The sequence below is a fragment of the Helianthus annuus genome, chromosome 1 (genome assembly GCF_002127325.2).
Source record: "Helianthus annuus cultivar XRQ/B chromosome 1, HanXRQr2.0-SUNRISE, whole genome shotgun sequence".
NCBI classification, from domain to species: Eukaryota; Viridiplantae; Streptophyta; class Magnoliopsida; order Asterales; family Asteraceae; genus Helianthus; species Helianthus annuus.
Window position 1 is genome coordinate 57,851,634 of NC_035433.2, and position 6,843 is coordinate 57,858,476.

Consider the following 6,843-nt stretch of genomic DNA (forward strand, 5'->3'; position numbering starts at 1 on the left):
GTGTATGTATGTATGTATGTATGTATGTATGTATGTATGTATGTATGTATGTATGTATGTATGTATGTATGTATGTATGTATGTATGTATACGTTGTGTGTGTGTGTGTGTGATCACAAACCTGGACATACCATGATCTTGAACCTTCATATGCATTTGGACATCAAACCTAGACACAATGATCCTGAACTTACATAGGCACAAGAACCTAGATCATAAGCGTAAGAAACCTGGATTATAAGCATTTTGGACATCACCCTCCCATAACCAAACCAAACCAAACCAAACCATATATACGCATTTTGGATCATAAGCAAACCGGCCACATCAAAACCAAACCATATGTATGTATTATGGATCACAAGAACCTACAATGTATAAATATACCTACAATAATCACAAGAACACACAAGAACCTGTACACAAGCACATGGGTCAAAATCACTATAACTTCAACATTAACAAGCATATGGGTTAACTTTAAACCTGGACACAAGAACTTATACACATGCATTTTGGACATCAAACCTGTGACACCCCGTTGAAACACGCTAGCTTGGCAGTGGCTGCCTTAACTTTCGGGACGAAAGTTCTTAAAACTTGGGGATAATGTGACACTCTAGGTTTTTCCGAACGAACACCTTGTAATATTTTGTGTATATAAATATTATTAAATGAACACGTGACCTTTGTGCATGATATGTGATGTATGTATGTATTATATATATATATATATGAGAGCCGAGACCACGACCCGAGACCACGACTCGCAACCACTCGGTTGCGAGTGGGCCACTCGGTCTCGAGTGGGCCTTTGAGCCGTAACCGGTTTGGGCCGAAACCCCAAGCCCAACCCGAAAACCCTCTTGTATAAATCCCAACCTTTTCCCCCACTTGCTTCATTTTACACACACCCACACTTCTCCTATTCTCTCTCAACTAGAAACCCCAAACCAACAACATTCCATCTCTTCCAAATCTCGGTTCAAGCTAGGATCTCGGACAAGAAACTCGGTCAAGATCATCACTCGGACACTCCATCTTCTCGGTTCTCTTCTCTTTGTTTTCGGCTCCTCCTTTCATAACCGGTTAGTGTTATCTTTTTGTGTATAAGATTTATGTATGTTGTATGAACTAGAAATGCTTGGTTAGTAAGTGTTATACATGATTTTTTGGGTAATTTGTGAAGTTGAACTATGTGTGTTAAACCTTATGTATGAATACTTGCTAACATGCTTAAATGGTTATAGAATAATGGTTTAAGGATGATTAGGGCCAACCGAGTTATGTTAATATCACTAAATGTATGTTTTCTTGTTCTTGCGTGACGATTCTTGCTAGAAATATGTGATTTTTGGTTCAAGAATGTATGTTTTTGTTAAGGTGAAAACCCTAGAAAACTTTGAATTTAGGATGAACTTCTTGAATATGGTTTGAAGATTTAAAAATGGCAAAGTTTGATCTATGTTTACTAATAGGCAGTTTAGGAAAAGTGTTAGTGAAACCTTATTGGTCATTTCCGGATTTGGGCCTGATTACTTGGTACAACTTGGACTGTTACATCTGCATCATCACGTGTGCATGAAAGGGACAGCTTCCGACTCGCAACCACGGCATTACGACTCGAGACCACGCCGTTGCGACTCGCAACCAAAGCAAGACAACTCGAAACCCCACGATGCGACTCGAGACTACGACGGTTGCGACTCGCAACCACAACGTGACAACTCGAGACCACGGTTGCGACTCGCAACCACAGCGTGACAAGCCGAAACCTCCTGGTTGCGACTCGAGACCGTCTGGTTGCGACTGGGCTGTTCACTTTGGTTATTGGGCCATTATGTGTATCATGGGCTATCTGTTAAATGGACTATGTGATGCTGTTTGACTGTGTTACTGTTAGGGCCGGCCCAATAACCCCATGACTGTTTACTTGTATGCATGTTACGTGCCTGTATGTGTTTAGATTGTTATGTGAATGCTTGTACACCGAACCTGACCTATACCGGTAACCATGTTAGGACGTGGTGACCAACGTGATTGACAAGTAACCTAAACCTACCGAGCAACCCAAGGTGAGTTCACAACTTAAAAGCATGCGTCCCGGTGGTTTGGGACACGAGACTAAAACAACCCTATCCCCTTGTAAAAGGGGATACCATTCACATTCCTTCCCTAGTTATTGGGAACAAACTTACTTTTTCTTCCCTGGTATTGGGAAACCTATTGGTTAATTACTGTTTATACGGATTGCAACTAACGGCACTAAACGAAACTCTATCACTCAAGTCCCTACTACATAATACCGATTAGTCGCCGAGGCCAGGCGAACGGGTTATTAGTTGATAGCGCTATTTAGGTTTTACCAGCCTCACACCGTGCCCTGGTTTGGGATCGGTCGTGAACTAATGTACTCAGGCATCCGTCAATGATGATAGAACATTGACATCGGGGCATCCTGCGGAAACGCAACGGTTACCTAGTGTTCGGTATTGGAAAAACAGTTTAGTCGCTAACTTTTGGGGTAGCTCCCCATGGCATGTATAAACGGATAAATTAACTGGTGAAACAAGTTTTTGGTAATTAAAACTGGACAACTAGTGAACTCACTCAGCATTATTGTTGACCCCTTACTGCATGCTTTGCAGGTAACCAGTGACGAAGGAGCTTGCTGCTTGGGAATGAGTAGTGTCTGTCCACCCTTGTGTTGGGTGTTACCTTATTTGGAACCATGGACTTGTTTAACTACTACTTTATTTATGCTTCCGCTACTTATTACTGTTTAAACTTGAGACCTTAAACTCTGAACTAGATATTTGCTAATCCTATGGTTAGTAAGTATTACTTTTGTTATCAACTTAATTATTCAGTATAATTGGTGGCTGGATCCTGGTCAGTCACGCCCTCGAAGCGGGTGTTATCCGCAGGTGGATTTTGGGGGTGTGACAAAACCTCAGCATTACCAAAACATATGCATAATCTGTAAACCAACGACATATCAGACTACAAATGGGCACATCATACTGTAAGGGCATATCAGTTTGACCCATATCATCCCAATAATAACATGCATATTAGACTGTAATGTAATGCATTGCCAACACTTTTTCATAGATGCATAGTGTGACCCATATGTATGCATACTGCCAAGCTCCAACCCAACAATCATACAAGACCCAGCCGTGACTAATCTCACGAACGACCATCCTCTATCTTAACCGACTTGGACACTTAACCAAATACAGAGATACATCAAGGACCATCAACACTCTCCAAATTCAATAAACAACCCCTTATGAGAGCATTTTATAGTCGGAATCTTGGTCTTCAAAACCCAATGGCGATTTGAAACTGTACCCAAAATACGCCCCTTGCTCCCACTAAAACCAAAATCCTGAACCAATTTAAACCTTCAAACTCGTTCAACTGACATCCTTGTTACTCTAGACTTCATGTTTGCAAAAAGTATCCCTCTTAGCCTTAGACTTGGCGAGCCAATCTTTGTCATTATCAACAACTGTGATAGTCATAGTTGCAGGTACCTCCACCATGTATAATGAGCCTATCTAGATGTTATAGTCTAATCAAAAGAAAGTTAATTATGATCTCTTAACTACCTATATGAGAACGGTTAAGTAAGGCTGTCTCTATAAGGAATTGGTGGAAAATGTTCACTTAATTAACTACTTTAACTAAGTACATATAAAAATCTTGGTTTTTGAGAAACCGTTTGTAAAGCAAAGAACTTAATTGATTGTGATTTATTATCAGTTTCAGGAAAAGAAACCCCCTACGGGTTTCTGGTTCAAAGTTTCACACAAAGTTGTTTAATCAGTTGGAAACCACATAGATGTGGTCTTGTAGATAGTTTAATTGAAATGATTATCAAAGACAAGTTTTTATGCTAACTCATATGTCAATTACCCAATTATAAATGGCAAACACCCCATACTTATCAAAATGCTACGATGCAAGAAAACCGAATACGAATGATACAACACAGATACTTGAAACATAAACGATTTGTTTAGATCAACCAAACACAATTTGTTTCACAAAATCAAATAAGAAACAATCCAGAAACCTAAATCAAAACAAAGTTTGATGTTTACCCTAAGTGAACCGTTCACCTGGACTTGATCACATAAAGAATTAGACTTCGCATCATTGCTTGGTTTTTCTTGTCACCTTGCTGCCTTGATTTTCGTGCAATAGCCAAGAGACCACTCTTCGCGAAATCGTGACCCCCTATGCAACCAAAAGGCTGCTGTCATAAAAAATGTCCTCACATTCTATTTATTCGCCCAAAATTCATGTTTTCATTCCTTTTAATTGTTATCTTGGGTTTATAAAATAACAGTGGATGTGGATCAAACATAATTCAGCCACATATATCAATCAGCCCATTCAATTATTTATCATAACCTGTAATAAGTCCACTGTTAAAGAAATATTTACTTTCCTTTAGGGTGAGAGGGGCACTCCCCTCTTAGGGGAAGTCCCCTCTCTTACACACATCCAATCGGGTTATGCCACGTCAACTCCCCTCTTAAACTCCCCTCACACCCTCAATCTGATGGCGGCACTACACTCTTGGAGGAATTATTTTTTTATTCAAAAAAAAAAAAGAAAGAAATCAATTGATTGGTTGAAAATTAGGGTGGCCCACCATCTCCTCTCTCCTTCATGCGGTGAACCCTCCCCGATCCCCCTCCCCGATTTACCTCACCGCAGGGATGGCGGCATGTTGATTATATCATAATTACAAGGGAAAAACATAAACCCTAATGATGTAAATTCAATCATGAACAATAAAATAAGAGGTGTGTACCTGATTAGCAGTCACCACACCAGAGAGGGAAGTAGACGTCATGTTCGTCAGATTGGTCTGGTTCCCCTTTAGGATGTATCTTCTTGATGGTAGTATCGAGTTCTTTAGGGTTGAAGAACTCGTAGTAATGGAGAGAGAGGAGGGGCGATATTGAGTGTGATGTTATGAGGTCTCGAGTCGCAACCTTGGTCTCGAGTTGTAGCCTTATGGTCTCGAGTCGCAACCTTATGGTCTCGAGTTATGAAGATTTTAAGACCCTTAGTCGAAACCTCAGTGGTCTCGAGTCGAGACTGTTGTCTCGAGTCATAAAGTTTTGAGAACCCTTATGATTTCGAGTCGAGACATGATGGTCTCGAGTCGCAATCTGATGGTCTCGAGTCCACTGTTAACAGCTGCTATTGTGATAAATTTGAATCAGCTAATTTTAAGGGATTTTGATCATAATTATAAAAATCTCATGTGTATCTATCCAAGTTAATTATTCGATTATAATTAAAATTATATTTTATTCGAAACTTGGAGATAAAGTTACACAACTTTAGGAATTATAATCAAACTTAATTTTATCACAAAAAAATTATGTAATTTTAAAAGAAACATGCATGGCAATAGCGTGAATAAGGCAAGTTAATATTCAACATAATAACCGATTATGATTTGAAAGAATCATTCGATAACAACTTAGTGCAATTGATTCCACCATTCTAATTTAAATGCACACATTAAAAAATGAATATGTGAACGAATTACATGAACACATAAAATAATTGACTTCAATTTAATATTAATGAAGTGCAATACTGACAAGAATTCATTGAATTAATTATGCTCACAAACATCAAAACCAATATGTAGTATCATAATTAATTAGCGGTGGAAACTGAAACCGTAAAGGATTTAAGCGATTTCAATTATTTTAAGAAGAACGATTTAGTAATCATCAAATAAAAAAACAATTTTGATTGATTTTAATTTCAAAATCGATTCATTGAATTCCTTGATTGAACTGATATAATCAACATATGCTCTGATACCACATGTTGATTATATCATAATTACAAGGGAAAAACATAAACCCTAATGATGTAAATTCAATCATGAACAATAAAATAAGAGGTGTGTACCTGATTAGCAGTCACCACACCAGAGAGGGAAGTAGACGTCATGTTCGTCAGATTGGTCTGGTTCCCCTTTAGGATGTATCTTCTTGATGGTAGTACCGAGTTCTTTAGGGTTGAAGAACTCGTAGTAATGGAGAGAGAGGAGGGGCGATATTGAGTGTGATGTTATGAATGTCTAACCCTAATCCCTCTCTAGTAATCTCCTTATATACACCTAAGGGGAAACCCAATTAGTTAATTAGGGTAATATAGCCCATCAACAATTACCAACTAATTTATTATAGGTTTTAATATATTTTGATCCATATTATATAAATGATAATGATGGCTACTAGATTAAATATATAAATAAAATATTTAATCTTACATTCTTCCACTTAGCCGAATAATCATTTATCATGAGTATTAGATTAGTCTGATCAGAAGTTAATACTCATTTTAGCCTTAAACAAGTACTATAGCAGAGAAATACAGTCGTTGAATCATTATGCGACTCAGGACCCCCATTAGTCATACTATAGCCTTAATTTAAAACCTAACAGTTATGATCAAAATACAAACAAGCCCTTTAGCGTTTGATTTGTATTTATAGTTGTCTATATGTCATTACACCGGCAGAACATATGTAAGAGACATACAGAATCAAACTGATGAGGAAAATTAATTAATAGTTACTCATTCATAGTACGATATGCAGTTGTACATAGTCATCAGTATACCCGTGATTATTATAAGCGCTTACATAATAGTTATGGGTGATAGACTTTTAGTTATAGGATCCTTAAGCATATCATGAATGCATTCGATACAAAGATTTAGTTTCCTCAATTCGTTCATAAACGAATAATTAATTGTGTATCGAAATTTAATGCAGCACCTCTCGAACTGTTA